This window comes from Cervus elaphus, chromosome 24 (genome assembly GCF_910594005.1).
Source record: "Cervus elaphus chromosome 24, mCerEla1.1, whole genome shotgun sequence".
In the NCBI taxonomy this organism is placed as follows: Eukaryota; Metazoa; Chordata; class Mammalia; order Artiodactyla; family Cervidae; genus Cervus; species Cervus elaphus.
Window position 1 is genome coordinate 40,975,791 of NC_057838.1, and position 18,518 is coordinate 40,994,308.

The 18,518-nt window shown below is 51.0% G+C and overlaps 1 long non-coding RNA gene across 1 annotated transcript in view; it reads left to right on the plus strand.

The window, feature by feature from the left end:
• The first annotated feature begins 2,083 nt into the window (after positions 1-2,083).
• Positions 2,084-18,518, plus strand: part of LOC122683271 — a 40,063-nt gene continuing 23,628 nt past the window's right edge. Inside the window, exon 1 of the long non-coding RNA XR_006337665.1 lies at positions 2,084-4,267. This is a non-coding gene — a long non-coding RNA (uncharacterized LOC122683271). The remainder of the gene's footprint in view (positions 4,268-18,518) is intronic.

Genomic DNA, 18,518 nt, shown 5'->3' on the forward strand with positions numbered 1-18,518 from the left:
TTTGTACTCAGATTTTTCACTTATGTAGTATTTCAGGAGAACTGGAGTTTTATCAGATGCTGAAGTTGATTTGGGTATCTCAGTACATGGCTCAGAGCTGCAGCAGAAAACAGTGGAACCAAAGAATGCCCAAATTTTGGAAGAAAGCAAACGAGTGTCTCTAAAGGAGTCCTTTGAGGTAGGCAGTGATGATATAATGAAGGAAGTGAAGATGATGGGTAACTGGTTAATTCAGTGCCTGAAGAACTGAAGAACCCTGGAAAGAACCCATTTCTGGCCAACTGCAGCTAACTGCAGGTTAACTGTGACCCTCGTGTAAAGGAAATAGTGTCAAACCTAAAAGCTGCATAAAGCCAGCATCTTGCCCAGTGCTAAGGAGGTCGTCACTTCCAAAGATGTGGAAACCACTTAGAACACTTTTAAGATTCACCCGATTACGCTTCCTAGTCTAGCAAATGGGAAGAGTGTAAATGGTGCAGGATCGTAATATGAAAATTGGTTTGTCCTGGTAAAAGAAAACTTAGCAAACGTCATTCTCTTTTGTCTTCCAGTACTGGGTTATAGCTGGAGTCTGGCTCTTCAAGAATCTTGGAAAGAATCTGGATGGATTGAAGAACAGGGAACAGATAGTGACTCTGATGTTTCCCAGGGCCCTCAGGCGATGGGCTGGCTGTACCCTGACTCACAGCGTTCCTTGGTACCTGAGGAATCTTTATGGGTCCCCACACTGGCGCTACCCTTTGGGGAAGCTAGAGGCTGCCTCCCATAATAGATAAAGGCATACAGCTGAAGGCTGGTCCCTACCATGGAAGTGCAGGGATGTCTTTTAGTGAATGCCTTCAAGTTGTGAAGATGAGAAGGAAGGTGAAGTCTTCTTTCCTGTATCTTTAGCTAAACACCAGCCTTGATAACACATGTCTAGACACCCCTACTGAGGAATACCATGGCCAATGTATTACCACCATGGTAGGAAGCTCTTGCTGAGTTAATCTTGGTCGAGGTTAGGATGATGTCTTCAGCTGAAAAGTCCTGCATTCATTGTCCAGTAACGTGGAAATCGGCCAGCCCCTTCCCCAGAGCAGTGAGGAGAAGGAAAGAGCTGTCATTGAGGCCCTGCATCTTTTTCATCCCTGACCTCCCAGCAGTTTAGAGCTCCTCTGAAACTTTAACATCATAGCAAGGAAAGCTTCAGAGCCACTGGTATGTTAGGCGTAAAAATTCTTGATCAATCTTGCTCGCTAATCATCGAGAGAAGCCAGGTTCTAATCTGGCCACCCTTACTGGTGCTTGTCGGGAAAGGTGAGTCTTCATCTGGCAGCCTGAGCTGTTACACACAGTAGGTATGAACCACTGAATGCTTCAAGGAAAGGCTCTGATTTTTCTAGAAAAGATCATTGGCCTTGTCTGGAGAGAGAAAGGGACTGAAATCTGGAGTGAAACCTGTTGTGTTCTGCTTGGTCACCCTGCCTTCTCTCCGGGCGTTAACTGCAAGGCTAGGGTGGCAGTCTGCTGTGGGGCATCCAGTGCCTAGTTATGCACCTGGTGCGGTTCTGAAAGATTGTGAGGAGGACTGATTATGTGGAGAAAGGGCATAGGCTGAGAGTGGCCCATTCCTGCAGCTGTTTTTAATCTAGACGGTGCACACCTGGTTTCCCTGCCTCGCTCGTGCCAGGCATCACAAATCGATCACAGTACTCTTCAGCTGAATTCAGACTCAGAAATCTCAACACGGCTCTCCAGGCATCCCACATCCGTGGGAGGTAAATGCCTTTGCCCTTCCTGCCCTGGATCAGACCTACCCGAGGCAATTGGGGAACCCTACAAGGCCATTTTAAATCAACTCTTCCGCTGTGGAGCACTTCCTGGAGCCATAGGAATCCCAAGCAGAAGGCAGCTGAGAGGCTTGAAGGAGTCAGGGAGGAAGAGAATGAAATATCCAACACACCAACTCTTCAGTAGCTCAGCACGGGACAAGAGGAGGAGGCCCGTGGTGGACACTGTCCCTTTAAGTGCCAGACGCCAGGGTGCTGCCTTGTAGGCTGGACCAGAACTTGCCCAGGCTGCTGCACCGGTTCTGCTGACCTCCGAGACTCTCGGATGACAGGGCAGAACACCACGCGGATGTGATGCCGGGAAAGAACAGGACAAACCTTTGGAGCCAGAACGGGGTGAGACTCCCACCTCCACCTGACTGGGTGACCTTGGGCAAGTCAGCCTCCCCGGGCTCATTTTCCTCACCTCTGAAGCAAACCGCTCCTGCCCTGTTCTCTGCTCCCAAGTGTCATGGGCCAGTGGCCCATTCGTTGCTAATTTGCTGTTTCTAGTAACAGCAACATTTTCCTGCATGTTCATTCTACTGCTTCACTGGTGTTAATACTGGGAATGAATGAGAAGGGTTTTGTTTTGTTTTGTGATTGTCTTATCTTGTTTTTAAATATTTCCTTATCTATCTAATCTGTCTGCCACTTCCCACCGTGGAGGCCACATTTGAAACCACAGTAGCTTTGCAAGGGCATTGCTTCTTTCACTTTCAGGTTCCAATTAGTCACAGAGATAGGGCCATTCAGAGCTGTAAGGCAGCTCCACCGCAGAAGAGGGAAAGTCTTGGCGCTCGTAACTGTAACCGGAAAATCCTCCCGGAGTGTCTGCGTGCCAGCAGTGTGGTCATGGCAGGGGGCCGGCTCCACACCCTGCGGGCTTGTCCTCTCACTTTCCGGGAGGATTTAACAGCGTGCTCTGCTGTCAGCTGCGCTCTTGAATCCCCTCTCATCTTAGTGACACTCCTGCTTAAGTGAGTCATTCTTGACTCCCTGGACACCAGAAGCCTTTCTTCCTGACAGCAGGTGAGATGCTGGCAGCCTCTCAACGTGACCATCCACTTCAGTGCCTGTGAAAATCCCCACCGCCCTGCGACCCGGACATCTGAAGATTTTGCTTAATAGAGTCGGCTGCCGCTTGAGGGAGGTGTGCCCGGCTGGCTGGGGAGCCCAGCATGAGACCCGCTCTGCCTGCGCCGGGGACCCTCCGTGGCTGCTGCCTGGGAAAGGCTGGTGTGGCTGGAGGGGACGAGGGGAGGAGGCGGGCCACCTGGCATGCCTGAGGAGCGAAATACACAAGGCAAAATTCTGAAATCGTGGAGAGGGGGCATGAAATGCTACTTCAACGTGAATTTCAACAATAGAACACAGGATCTCAAAGAAATTTCAGTTCTCTGTGTACTCCGCTGCCTTGATGAGTGCTTCTGTTGAAAAGTTCCAGGAAGCCTGCTATTTTCCTGCCCTTCAACCGCATGAAGCCTAGTTGGAAGAGAGGATGGAGGAGATGGTAAATAGGTATTTGACACGGTGTGGGCTCCAAGGCCCAAGGCATTTCCTCACCTCTAGCAGTCAGCAAATAGAGCCAGGGGCCTTCTCTCACAGACGCTCCTGAGCACCTCTAAAAAGCCTGCCACTCAACCCCGTAATGGCCTGCCCATAATCCACTTCTGTTTTTCGCCCGTGTCTCCCCCCATGAAGCCGTGCCCCTCGCAAAGCCCAGCACTGACTCTGCTGCTGTTTGATAGTAAAGGCCATAGTTCCAGGACAGAGACTAGCTATATCCTCACCCCTCTTAACCCACTCCTCCCCACGTGCAGGTTCTGGCTTCAATTCTCTTGGAGAACAGGCTCTCCCAGTCCAGGGCCACTAGCTCTGCTTCTTGCGTCCCAAGAAGCATCAGGCCCTGTGGGATGAGCCGAGAGGGTGGCCAGCCTCTGCCCATGTTGAAAGACTTAACATTTCATTTCCTGACTATGTTTGGATGGCTGGCTGCAGCATGTGGACCTTCACTTCTGTCCACTCTGAACTCTTTGCCTGAAAGGAGTCTACCCAGGAAATGGCAGTCTGATGTGGTCTCCACTAAACCATTGCTGTGGGCCACACAGAGGCAGAACTGTCTTTACATCTTGACAGCCTTCGTCCAGTGTCACAAAGGCACAGCCAGCCTCAACCCAGGTCTGTCTGATCAGAAGGGCCGTATGTGAATTTAAGAACAAGGACATCTCCCAGTCACCAAGTAGAGACTTCACATCCTTGAATGATGGAAGGGAGGCAAACATCCTTTAGCTTTGCCTGATTCCTCAAGCTTCCAGCTTGGGACTTGAATGTGGTGGCTGCAACGCAGTCATCTCAGCCTATCAGATCACCCTAAGGATGGAAGCTACACAGTAAGGATAATAAGAGTTGAAAGATAGCAGTCTGGATGCCCTGCGCAGCTCCTGACCTCACAGGTGAGACAAAAACTTCTCTTTTATTTAAGCCATTGTGTATTAGTTAGGATTCTCCAGAGGGAAAGAACCCATAGGAGATAAACAGTTGACCCTTGACAACATAGGAGGGTTAGTTGTTGTTCAGTCACTCAGTTGTGTCCGACTCTGCAACCCCATGGACTGTAGCATGCCAGACTCCTCTGTCCTCTACTATCTTCCAGAGCCTGCTCAAATTTGTGTCCATTCAGTCGGTGACGCTATCTAATCATCTCATCCTCTGCTGCCCCCTTCTCCAAAAATCCAAGTGTAACTCACAGCCATCCCTTTGTATTAACATCTGTGGTTCTGCATCTGCGGATTCAACCAATCAAAGATTCAACCAGCTACAAATCGTGTGGTGTTGTATTGATAGTATTTATTGAAAAAAATCTGAGTGTAAGTGAACTACCTGAGTAGTTAAAGTGTATCTACCTGAGTAGTTCAAGCTATGTTGTTCAAGAGTCAGCTACAGATAGAGAGAGAGATACAAGATTTCCAAGCATGGCTATAAAGAACTGAATTCTGGGAAGCCTACAATGGAGTTTTGGCGAGCAGGGACGCCCACTGGTACAGGTGATGGTGGGGAAGGGGCCAAGCCTTGGTGCCGGGGGTCTGCGCTGTACGGCTCAGTTCCAGTGCTTGCTAGGAAAATGAGTCCTCTCCGGCTTCCTCGAGGCTGAGGAATGCCATGTGGTATGCATTACCTACCAAGTTAATAGGCCATTTACCTTCCCCAAGGCTGGGGGCAAATGGACCTAATTGGTGCAGCCACTGGAATATTGTATGTCTCTCATTGTGGTCCCAGAACTTGAGACCCTCTTACTTTTGCATCCAGGACAACATGTGGAAAACATGGTGGTCTTCGGTCTCAACGGAAAAAGCAAGAAAACCACATTTTAGATGGTGTGTGTGTGGGGAGGGGTTTGAAGTGGTTTCTGGTTAATCCTAGCTGCATCAGGCCATCTGAGAGGTTGGCTAGAGCTGGGGGCTGCTAGAATGAGGAAACGATTTTGCTAAGCCAGGCTGTGTCTGCATTCCCAAATATGGAGTTCAAGGATTCATCTTGGAGAAAATGAAACAGAAGCTTCCAACAAAGGGTTCTTGGAAGTCGGTTTGTAATTAACCTTTCTGTGTAACATGAGATTTCTCAACTAGATGGAGGGGGGGAAATAGATTCCATTTTAATAATTAACAGATACTTGTAAACAGCAGTTCCAACATGCTTTATAGAGTATTGATAACTGTAGGCTGGGGTGTTAGTTGAGAAGCATGTCTCAACTGATCCAATCTATCTCTTGCCTTGAATTTGGGTTTTCTCCTGTACTTGATAAAGAGGCTGGGCCTGGCCTGGCTCTGTGTGGGGGCTGCCGCACAGCTCCTGGAGCCTGGGGCCTTGGTTACAGGCTCTGCCCTTGATTAATTAAGCGACCTCGCAGACTCGTCTCCAAACCATAATTGAATTCCCACTTGATCCGTTTGACCCCAGCTTCCCCCGGAGCCAACTCCCCTGTGGATGGTGTGCTCCGGGAACCCACGAGGGTGCAGAGGTGGCCACCTGTGCCCTCCTGGGCAGAATGCAGCCCCTGGACAAGTCTGATGTGACCCAGAGGAGTTGAAAAATGCTGTGGTGTGTGAGGCCGTCCGTGTATTAGTTAGCTAGAGCTGCCATAATAAAGTGCCCCAGACTGGGTGGCTTAACAACAGATACCTCACAATTCCTGGGGCTGGAAGTCCAAGGTCAGGGTGTTGACAGGGTTTCTTCTAGAGCTGTGAGGGAAGGGCCTGTCCCAGGCCTGTCTCCTTGCTTTGTCGGTGGCTGTCTTGCCGTTTCTGTCTGTATCATCTTCCCTCAATGTGTGTCAGCCTCTGTCCCAATGTCCCCTATTTATGATGGAACCAGTCATAGTGGATTAGGGCCCACCCTAACAACTTCACTTTAACTACATCTGCAAAGACTCTGTTTCCTAATAAGGTCACATTCTGAGGTCCTGGGGGTTAGGGTTTCAACTTGTGGATTTTGAGGGGACACAGTTCAGTCCCTAACAGATGCCATGGCACTTCATTTGCCATGGTGCTGTCCATCCACTGGTTCTTTTTACTGGGTGCCTATCATTAAGTACAGGCTTCACAGGTACTTATAGTGATAAAGAACCTGCCTACCAATGCAGGAGATACAAGCAAGTGACTTGGGTTTGATCCCTGGGTTGGGAAGAGGGCACAGCAACCCACTCCACTATTCTTGCCTGGAGAATCTAATGGACGGAGGAGCCTGGCGGGCTACAGTCCATAGTGTAGCAGAGTCAGACACGACTGAAGCGACTTAGCACACATCATTAAGTACATTCCCTCCTGGTTTCTGTACACTTTTGGATTGTGGTTCTGCCCTCGTTTAAACGTTTTTTCATTCATTCATTCGTTTGTTCGTGCATTCATGTGTCAATCAAACATAGTAGTGCTTACTTTGAAAGATTGTTAGAAAATAAAATATTTATATTTTTAACTTCATGTCTGACAGATACTAGGTACTCAACTGCATTGATTCATCCATGCATTTACTGATGTTTATTAAGCAGCACTAAATGCCAGGAGCAAGGCTGGGCTGAGCCTGCAGAGTCGGGTGAGATATCTGCCCTGACGAACACGCAGGAGGCAGAAGTGTGTGAACAACACTGCTGAGTGCTCTGTGAAGATAGGGGTCCCGGGAACCTGGGGCTGGAGCAGAAAGATAGAGGCAAGAGGGCAAGGATGAGCTCCTAGAGGCAGTTTCTGTAGAGCCCATGGTCCACGGGAAGGCAGCTGAGCTTCCCTTTAGTGTCCTGGATGACGCTATTGGTAGTTTTTCAGCAGAGGGTGACAGAATCAAAGTTGTGCTGAGGGCATCGGGTTGGACTGGGCAAGAAGGGATTCTGGGAGAGACCATGGCAAAGCTGCCGCTGGTGTCCCAAGGAGAGAGATGGGACCTGGGCCTGGAGAACGGCGGTAGAGACAGGGAGAGGCAGTTGACTTTGAGAGATGAGGGTTAGAAGTGGCAGGAAGTGGCGATGGGCGAGTGGCTGTGTGGGGGAAGGGGGCAAGGATGGACTGGCCTGTGGAGCTTGCTGGGGGGTGTGGCTTGCCTCTGAGAGGAGCAGGAGGGTCTGGTTGGTGGTGAGATGTTGAATTTGAGGCAGAGGAGTCTGGACTTGATAAAGCGTGAAGAGTTGCTGTCTATCATGTGCTTGTGCATTCCACCACTATTTATGGAGTGCTTGTCCACGGCCTGCGCAGTGCCGGAGGTCAGGGGTACTGCCGTGAGCAACGCAGAGCCCTATGCAGTGGACTTTCTAATGGGGAGATAGACAGCAGGCATGGGAGCACATAGATAAGAAGGTCGTTCCGAACCATGATAGGGAAATGAGACCAGGCCAGCTGATGGCGAGAGGTTAGGGGCTACCTAAGTTGGAGTGGACAGGAAAGGCCTCTCTGAAGAGATGATACTTGAGCTAAGGCGTGAATGGTGAGAATAAGTCACTTAAGGAAGAACTTGGGAAGTTCTTGGTGGACACGGAATATGCAAAGGCCCGAGGAGGGAGAGAAAGGCTTCAAATGAGATGGGAGTGAGAACCAAGGACCGGGCCCCTTGGGGAAAGACAGGCTAAAGGAAGGCGTTCATAATTTCCCTAGGACTGTGGAAAGTCAAGAAACCTTTAAAGCCAGAGAGGGCCAAATTTAAGAAAAGCTGAAGAAGAATTCTGGGGACCCTGTACCTATGGTTCTGTTTTGGCCTAACTTGGCTTGAGTTGTTTTCATCACTTGTATCCCAAGGGTCTTGATGAACCCATCTGGGAAGAAAACTCTTTCTCTATAAGGGGGCGGGGGTGCAGGGCGGGGCGTGTGTCACAATCTGAGAAGAGCAGAGCTGTAGAGCTCTGAGGGGCCATAGGGCTGAGCTGGTAGAGTGAAATGCCCACAGCTTCCCCTGAAGACTTACGAGAGCCAGGACCCAGGTCTCAGTTTTCTGGAAGAGCCACTCTTTCAGCAGTTTTTCATGTAGGGGGTCTGCATGCTCGTTTACTGATGCTGTCCTTGCCTGAAACTGTTTGGAAACCACTAAGCCAAGTGTGGGATGGGGAAACTTTTACAGATGGGGAAACTGAGGCTTCGGGAGATTAGTGAGTGCCTGAGTAGCACAGCTGTGAAGAGGTCACCCCGAGTGGGAGGCAGGCCTGCAGCCTCTTATTTCAGGGCCCTTTGTGGTGGAGAAGGCAGCCTGCCTGGGACGGGAATTTTGCTCTGGCTCAGAGAATGTCCTGCCTGGATGTGGCCAGGCAGGGGCTTGGAGGAGCTAAGCCTTGGATCCATCTCTCCTTGAAGTGGACCCAGGACTGTGTACCCAGGACCACGAAGTGCAGCCTAAAGTAGGGACCAGGGGCACAAGCTTTGGAATCAGGGCTGAGTTCCAACACTGGAGCTGTGCCCAGCTGACTGTGGGATGTAGGCACGTCAGTTGAAGTCCCGAGCCTCAGTTTCCTTACCTGGGATAAAAAGTGCAGCAGTCCCGGCAGGATGCAGTGAGATCACAGTGAGACCCCGCACGGAGTCTGTAACTCTGCGCCTGTTGCCCGGCAAGCCCTGAATTAGCTACTGCTCAGCTATTAATGCCATTGCTTCACAAGAAACGTTATTTCATTCAAAGGCTCACACTGCAGGACTGGAGACAGGAGGCCCCCAAAGGCAGAGCCTAGAGAAGGCCCGATCAAGCCTGGTTTGTCCACTGGCCTGGAAATCCCGCCTCACAGTACATTTCTGATGGAGGGGAAGCGTGAGAGTTCAGTGTGTTCACACTTAATGGAATTGTGAATTTTTCTTCCTGCTGTGGCTCTTTCTCATGGACCAAAGTTGCAGGAAATACTGCAACTGCTGTTCTCTCATCTTTGTTTTATTTTTATCTGATGAATGATTAAAATAAGTATGTTGGCTTGTGATTTCAAGGAACTCAAGGAAAAAACAAAACAAAAAGAGAAAACCTGTATAAGGCCTGAGTAGGCCCAGCTTGGGTCACATCACCAAACTGGAACCAGTCATCTGGTTAAGGGGATACAGTATTCCCATAGGCCAAAAATGGATTTCTCCTTCTTGTGCTAGAACTATTAGAGTGTCACATATCCAGAAATTTTGTGAAGCAGAGTAGAAGCCTGAAGGCTTGGGTAGGCTATCTTTGTAGCTCTGGGACCGTAAGGTAAAGCTAATACTGAGGAATACAAGGCCAAAGGATGAGAAAGAATTGTGAGAACATTGAACATCTGGATCCAGCTGTACCTGAAAGCCCTAAAACTCTACAGTAAAGTCTTTGGAGGAATGGAAGTGGGCTTAAGCCAGTTTGAATTGGATCTTGCCACTGAAAACTCCTTAATACTAGTTCAGAAGTAGAGCTGAAGGTGGTAGAAAGAGATGACTAAGACCAGCCTTGGGTTCAGATCCTTGCCTGGCGCCTGAGAGTTGTATGCCCTGGTTGAGCCTCAGCCTCCTCATCTGTAAAATGGGCATAGTAGTACTCTCTTTGATGACTGTTGTGCTGCTAAACTAAAACAGGTTTTCTGGGTTTGGCAAGTTGTAGGTACTCAGTGAATGGTCAATGTTTACTATAACCAGAGGATTCAGAAGCGGGCTTCCTATCCTCCCTGGGCCAGGATCCAGACTCACAGTTTGTTTGTCCGCAGATCCCACAAGTCACACGACAGCCCTTCCTGTCGCCCACAGGAGGATGGGGTTGGCACGGGCTCTGAGCTCTGGCAGGCCTGCACCTTCTCTTCCAGAACCTCCCCCTCGCCCGTCCTCCTGCCCATCCTCCCAACCCGGAGGGCTCAGCACCTTGGAAATACTGCTGTCCCAGTCCCACAGACCAGCCAGGCTCTGCGCCTGGGGGGAGCCTCCTCCCTTTCCAGAATCACAGGCTCTTGGAGACGGGAACCAGGGACCCTGGGAGCTCCTCCTGCTTTGGTGGAAGGAAGAGGGAGGCTCTCCGGGGGGCTCTGCTAGAGCCAGGAGGTGGCACGCCCAGAATCCAAACCCTGCTCTCCGCCTCGCCCTGCTCCCCACCCTCAGCTCCTTCCCTGGGAGGGGAGGTGGACTTTCTCAGCACATGCCCACGTGGCAGTCACTCAATTTTAGGGCACATGCCAGGGAGTGTTTTTAATTTTAGCAGCTTTGTATTCATTTGGACATGATCCCCCTGCCCCTTCCACAGGACAAAGCCGGGTCCACAGGAGAGGAATCCCTGTCTGCTTTGTCCCAACTGCATTTCCAGAGCCTTAAATACTGCCTGGCACATAGTCAGCGCTTCATAAATGTTTGGTTGACTGAACCAGAAAATAAAATTTTGGAGTGAATGTATAGCCAGCAGTGCACTTTCTCCCCACTCAGAGATCAAGTTCTCTTTGGAAATCCACTGGAGTAGGACAACAGTAGGTCGGTTTGAAGATAAATACTAAGGGATGAGGGGCGGCGTGTGTGTGGAGGTGGAAGCAGCGGTCACGTGGAGCCTGGGTGCCTGGATTCAAACAGTGCCGGGTGACTCAGACCCTGCACCCCTGCCAGCAAAATCGCCTGTGATTCTTTGTGGGCTGAAGCAAGAAATGAGCACACCCTTCCCAGGTATATTAGTTTCCGTGGGTGTCATAACAGATTAACCACAACTTGGCAGACTTACAGCGACCGAACTGTCTTCTCTCACAGTTCTGAGGGCTAATACCTGACATCATGGTGTGGGCAGGGGCACACTCCCTTGAAAGGCTCATGGGGGGGTCCTTTCTCATCTCTCTCAGCTCTTGGGGGCTCCAGGCATGCAGGGGCATGTGGCCACATCATTCCAGTCTCTGCCTCTCTCTTCATGTGCCCTTCTCTGTGTCTATGTTTTGTCTGCTGTCTCTTAGAAGGGTTATTGGTCACAGGATTGAGCACCTAGCCTGGAAATCTAGGGTGGGCCCATCTTGAGTGCCTTTGTTATATCTGCAAAGACCCTCTCCCCCAAGGTTCCGGGGGTTAGGACTCTTTGGTGGTCCCAGATCAACCTATGATACCAGGGGGTCTGGAACCCGTGGAGCATCAACCCCAGTCCTGCATGTCACCTTCTCCAGGGAAGCCCAGCTGTGTCCCAGCGCCTCTCAGGGGTGACATCCCTGGGGACATTTGATGGAGTCTGAGAGAGGAACGGCAGACTCCTAGGGAGGGCTACTCGCAGGCAGCCACCATGGGACCTCCTTCTCTGGCCAGCAGTTCCGTACAAGGAGAAGGGTGTTTGACTGGGAGGATTTGGCCGCTGGGGACTTCACTGAGGGAAGGAATCTGTCTACTTCTCTGGAGTGGCCTAGTCCCTCTGCAGACTTCTATGAGTATCACTTTCTTTTCTTTAAAAAAAAATTTTTTATCTTTTTGGCTTAGGTCTTAGTTGCAGCATGTGGGATCTTTATTTGTGGGATCTAGTGGGATCTTAGTTGCAGCACGTGGGATCTAGTTCCCCGATCAGGGATCAGACTCGGGCCCCTTGCGTTGGGAGCGTAGAGTCTTAGCCACTGGACCACCAGGGAGGTTCCGAATGTCACTTTCTGAATGTCTGTGGGAAGGAAGAAAGGAGCACCTGGGTGGGGAATGTGGCTCAGGGGTCCCGCAGGCCTGGATGCCCACATGTCTGTGTTACTGTCAAACATTCATACATCACCGGCTGGCAGTGGAGAGAACAGTGAACCACCCAGATACAGTCCAGCCCTCATAGGGCTGGCAGCCTAGGGCAAAAGAGAGGGTAAAAGTGAACCTGTAGATAAAATGATGACAAGCTATTATTGCTGCGAGAAAGGAAACAGACTGTGTGTGGAGATGGTTAAGCTTAACCACAGGGGAGGCCTTGCAGAGGAAATGGAATTTGAGCTGAGACTTAAAACTGGGGAAAAGCATTCCAGACAAAGGAATAGCATGTGCAAAGGTCCTGAGGTTAGAAAGAGCCCAGCCATCAGATAAATGGAAAAATGTCCAGTGGGTTGGAATGTGATCTATGGGGGAGAAAGGGAAGGAGGTTAGCAGGTGCCAAGTCCTTCTGGCCCTGTCAAGCTGTAGGGGAAGTTTGGGTTTTATTCCAAAGATTTCAAATAGGTTGTGCCAGGCCTTGAATTAGATTTTTGAAGGTTCCCTTTGGAGAAATGGGCACAAAACATGGCAGGGCAGGGGTTGGCAACCTTTCCCTGTGGATGTTCAGATAGTAAATATTTTGGGCTTTGGGGGCCATCAAATCTCTGTCTTGACTAATCAGCTCTGCTATTGTGTAGCCCAAAAGTACCCAGAAGTAATTCGTAAGCAACCTGGTGTGGCTGTGTTCCAATAATACTTTATAAAATTGGGCAGCACTTGGACTGGACTGCAGTCAGTGGTTTGCTGATTCCTGTTGCTGGGGGACCAAGTCTGAAATGAGAAGAGCACTGTGGCCCTGAGTGAGTAACTTAACCTTTGGCATTCTCAGCGTTCTCATCTGTAGAGTAGGCACACCTTACCTCAAAGAGACATTTGTGATATTTCTGAATATTAATGGACAGAAAAGTACTGAGCGTAGAACCCAGGCTTGTGGTCAGAGGTGGACGCATGGTGGCCACACACCAGTGGCTGCTCTCTTATCTCATTGAACCAGGGTGGTTGGATGTGTAAAGAAAAGCCCTGAAAGCGTGGGGTCAGTAGCGTTATACACATGCTGGTCCTCACATTGCTTTGGCGGCTGATTGAAATGCTTGCATATGGAATTGCATAAATCCAGCAGTGCCATGGATTAGAGCCTCCTCTTCAGTCGGGCTGACATTCTGCACATTTTCCTCCCTGCTCATCACTGTGGCCTCACCTCCCCACCTCCTCACCCCCTGCCTTGGCCGGCCCAGCTGCTCCTCCCGTCACTCTCTTTCCCCTTTAGGGAGATATCTTTGCAGCCACAGCTGCCACTGAGCTGCCCCTCTGGGCCGCAGATGGGGTTTAATGACACAATCCTTGTTTACACCTTCCCGTGGCTTTTCTTTCCTCTCCCACCATGGGTGATTTTGAGACTTCTTTTTCTGGCTTGGTAGGAAGGAAACTATGCAGAAAGGTAAGTTTTCTGTTTTTCTTGAGCATTCTGGCTGGAGAAGAGGGAGGTGAGACAGAAACATTTTGGGGAGACTCTGAGCTCATTCAGCTTCTGGCTGATCCTGGGGGAACAGCTCGGGAGGAGAGGTAAGGAGGCTCATGCGGGACCTTTCCTGCCATGCTTCCTCCTGTTGTTGGGGTCATTACCACGGATGCTGAGCTCAGAGAGCAGGTACTTCAGGGGAGGGCGGAGCTCCTCTTGAGGTACTGCATGGGGGGGACCCTGTTGTGAAACTCAAGGAAGCAGAGTCAAGAGAGATGTGTAGAGAGGCAGAGTATGTGGCCAGGACCTCAGGGCAGAGAAATAGATGATCCCCAAACCCAGAGAGAGAAAGAGAAGGCAGATGGATGGATAGATTGATACAGATACACACACACACACACACACACACACACACACTGCACATAGATACTTAAAATACAGAGCATGTCTTCTCTACGCAGTTAAGTGAGAGCCATTCCTTCATCAGCAAAGATTTCTTGAGCACCAACAATGGGCTGGGCATTGGCTGGCACAGATTACACAATGCCAAGTGAAAGAGGCATGCTCCCTGCTCTCACGGCACATTCAGTCTGTTGTGAAATCTAATGCCCTGGGCCAACAGAAACTATTTTTATTCCTCTCGTTATTTCCTAGGGTGAGTCACCCAGCAGCACTGCCATTACCCCATCATCAGCCAGGAGAAGGCAGAGGGCAGGACCTGATTGCCTGGTATCCACATAAGTGCATTTTCAGAGGCTGACCGGCGTCCTTGAGCAAGCTGTGAATGTACGGGAGTCAGACACACCTAGGTTCAGATCGCTAGCTTTGCCGCAGGTTCCTGCTCTTTCCTTCTCCTCACTTTGTGAATGGCCCCATCACCCACTCTAAGGCCAGACACTTAAGGGATCACCTGGGGCACCTTCCTTTAACCCTTCTGTCTAATCCATCAAGCCCCTGTGGACCCTGGTCCAGGGGTCTTGAATTAGCGCCCCAGCGCTCCTGTCCTGCTGCAGGCCAGGCCTCCATCTTCCGCAGGTGGGCACAGAGCATCTTTCTACTAAGGATCAGATGAACCCAGGTCTCAGAGCTGGGTGAATCTGAACTCCTCACTCACTCCCTGCTTCAAGCCCTCAGGGGCTCCCCAGTTTTTTTCCTAGTTTGTGTGCTGTGTGCTATGTCGCTTCAGTAGTGTCCGACTCGTTGCAAGCCTATGGACTGTAGCCTGCCAGGCTTCTCGTCCATGGGATTTTCCAGGCAAGAATAACTGGAGTGGAGTTTAGATCCCTCTTCCTTCCACAAACCAGCCCCGCCCCTCTCACTCCTGCCTCCTGGGTAGCTGAGCTCGTTTCTATCCCCAAACCCTCTGTGTTCTGGCCTCCCGAGCTTGGCACTTGCCTTGCCCCCTGTTGGGAGCTCCTATGCCCCTGGTGGTCCTCTTGCCTCCTTCTCATCCTTCAGACCTTTGCTGGGCTTCCCCTGGGACCCCAGCCCAGCCCGTCCTCTACCCTTCTGTTACCCTCCCCCCGGCCCCACCACCTACACACACAAGACTCCCTGCAGCAGCACTGCGCACAGATGAATTGAAATCAGTGTTTGGGAATCGAGTCTAATTCCTGCCTGTGTCCCCTGTGGCCATGAGCTCTCAGGGGCAGGGCTTGGCCTGTCTTGTCCACCGCTGGCCTTCAACTGGCCTGTCTCCCCCACCCCTGGGCATCCTCCTAATTTCTACCCCTAGGGCCCATTTCAGGCAACAGGAGGTAAAAACAAACAAACAAACAAACAAAAAAACCTCTCTGTTTCCCCATCTGTAAAAAAGCAGGGAGTAATACTCCCGGGGTTGTTTTGAAGATTAGTGTGTAGATAACCAGTGTCTCAATATTGGGACACTGATCTCGAATTATGCCCTGGCCTTGTGTGACCTGGACCCCTCTACTTCTGAACCAAGAAGGGCCTGGGTGAACAGTCCCCTAGGGACCACAGTGGTCAGCATGCTACCCTGAGCCTTCTCTGTGAAAGCAGAGAAAGACATGGTGACCCTGAGGTCCCTGCCTAACTGAGGCTCCGGGTACTTTCCAGAAGCCACCATGGGGAGGAAGCGACTATTGACGCCTGCATGTCCCAGCCCCACCCTGGGGGAACACATCCGCAGGACCTGGGAATTCATCTTCTCTCATCTTCATTTTTAGGAACAGTGTATCTGCCCGGCGCTAGTTTGCCCTGGATTTCTTGCCTGAGCCGCAAAGGTTTCTAAAACCTTCACAGCCCTGTGCCAGTGGGCTGCCTCCCCCACCCCCGCAACGAAGCCACAGCCTCAACTAAGAATTCAGAACCCTGGTTCAGAGTGGAAGCCTGGCTCTGAGCCCCAGGTTTGATCATGCTGCTCAGTCATTTGCTGGGTGCCCTCAGCCAGGTCACAGCCCCTGCGTGTGTAACGTGACCTTCCCAGGGAGGAAAGGGCTGGTGTGCCCATTCAGTGAGAAGTGGTGGGTAAGTAGAGTCCAGAAGCCCAGTCCCGAGGCCCCCTGGAAACCAACAGCTGACCAGGATGACCTGGCTGGTAAATATAGAGCTGGGCTTCAAGCCCCAGAGTCACAGGTCCCACCGGGGCTCAAGGCCTTAGAGGGCTCTGGGATATGGACCCCAAAGCCGTCTCCTCCCACCCAGGGAAGCTCTGAGCTGGGCAAGCTGGGCTTCTCACCCTCAGTGGCTGGGTGATCTTCGGCAAGTGACTTTACGTCTCTGTACTTCAGTTGCCCCATTCGGCGTCACTGTTGGTGCTGAGAACACAGCAGTGAACAAAGCAGACAAAAGACCCAGTCTTTGTGCAGTTTACATTCTAGTTGGAGGAGACAAGAAAGAAATACATGAATTTCTAATACACCCGTTGGTGATGAGTGGAATGGAGAAAAGTGAGGCAGGATAGAAGAATGAGGAGTACCAGGGTGTGGGTTTGAGCACTAGAAGAGGTTGAAGGAATAAGCCCTATGGATTTCTGGGGGAAAGGTGTTCCAAGCAATGAAAAAAGCAAGTGCAAAGGCCCTGAGGCTAGAGGGACTTTCAGATGTGATTAATGTAAGGAATTTGAGATGGGAGATGACCCAGGTGAATCCAGTGTAATCACAGAGGCCTTTATTAAGAGGGAGGCAGGGGATTGGAGGGCTAGAAGACCACATGAAAAGGGAAGCAAGAGGTCCCGTGATCAAAGGTAGGGCCACAAACCAGGGGAGGTAGTGGCCTCTAGAAATTAGGAAAAACAAGTTTCTCGGCTAAAGACATCGGAAGGAGCTCAGTTCTCCTGACACCTCAATTTTCTTTGAAACTCAGCGCTCCAGAAATGTTAAGAGAATATGTTTGTGGCCATTTCTAACAATAGCCAAAGGAAACAAATCTAGGAAGTGGCTCGTTTCTTCTTTTGTAAAAGGAACAGGGATAACCCCTGCCTGAGGGGCTGCAGAATTGGGAGAGCTGCTCAGAGACTGCCTGCTGCCCTGGACATGGTGAAGGGGTCCCTCCCTCCCATAAGTGTTGCTGGGAGCCCCGAGTGGGAGGTCTTCACTTTGCCTCGACCGTCCCCAGCCCCAGACCTAGGGCTGCTTCCCCTGCCCCATCACCCTGGTACTGCACCCTGGCTCCGCTAGCCGGGTCAGGTGCCCCCAGGCGCTCCCCTCTCTCCCATCTCCGGGTCTTTCACAGACCTTCACTTCTGCCTGGAGTGCCCCCAGCCGGTGCCATCTGTGCCTTGGGCTAGCCCTCGATGTCTGTGACTCCTCTAGTCCTTTCTCATTCCCTCCTCTGTCCTTAACTTAGCCCTTAGCACGCCCTTGGTATTTAAGGCTTATTTTCTTCTTTGTTTTTCTCTCTCAGGGAAAGACAAATGGCTCCTATTTATGAGTCCTTATTGCGAGCAGTCAGGGTCACTGTGAAGAGCTGCAGAGGCTGTGGCTGATCATGTAGAATGTGAATAGCACCTTGTAGAATTGTGTAAGGTGGCAGCCACTAGGCTAAGTGCTCGTTTCCTCATTGCAATGAGCCCCAGGGTAAGGTTAAGACCATTTTGCAAATGAGGAAGCAGGTTTGGGACAGAACGGACAGACTCTCAGCTCCCAGCGCCTTTTATTTTTTCAGCTTCGATTGAGCACTTTGTCCAGCCCTCTCCATGGCTCTGAGACTGATGCTGTAGTCACCTCCATTGTGTAGACGGGACAATTAAGACTCAGGGGAGGAGTCACAGGCCCAGGGTCACAGGTCTAGAAACCGACTGAGCTGGGATTCCAATGCTGGTCTGCCTGAGGTCTTAAGCCTCAGGAATGAGGAAGGAATGAATCAGGAGATGGCCTTCAGTTCCTTGGCTGTGACCTTGGGGATGCTTCGTTACCTGGTTTGTGATAATTTGCTGCTACAGGTGGCTCTGAGAGTCTAATGAGATCATGTCCTCAGCAGCCCTTTGAGAACAGGGCAGCAGCATTACTGTGGGGGTGGAGAGCGAGGGATTTTTCTGGGTTCCACACCCAGGTTCTCAGCCCTCTGGGGAAATTCCACCCCTTGGCCCGCCCTGGCGCAGACAGGAGCCTGGCCTTTTCTCCTGGCCCTGGAGAGACTTGAGAACACTGGGTGTTCCTGGAAGAGGCCCCTGCCCCACCATGGCTGCTCAAGAACCCTGGGTCCTTGGCTCTTCCCAGGGGAACCCCTGAGACTTTCCTTCTGATTTTGCCTCCCTGTCCCCTGGGGGCCTGGCCAGGCCAGTGGCTGTGGTGTCTGCAGAGGCTGTTGGATCTTTTGGGGGCCCGGGGGCACCTCAGGGTGGCTGGGAGGGCCTGGCGGGGCTCAGTCAAGGAGCTGTTTCCCGGCTGAGTGGCTGCTCCCAGCACTCTGAGGCTGAGTGAACTTCCTGGCTTCCTTTCAAAGATCTTCATTAATCTCAACATCTTTGATATGAGTATGAATATCATGAGAGCTCACGCTGCTTGGTCCTTCACCAGGAGCCAAGTACTGAGCTGCAGTCTTTATCTGGATTATATACTTTTCTCACAAGCTTAGAGAGGAAGAGCCATTACTGACACCGTTCCCTTGGTGGGTGAGGAAACCACACATTGAATAAGTGGCACAGATATCTGT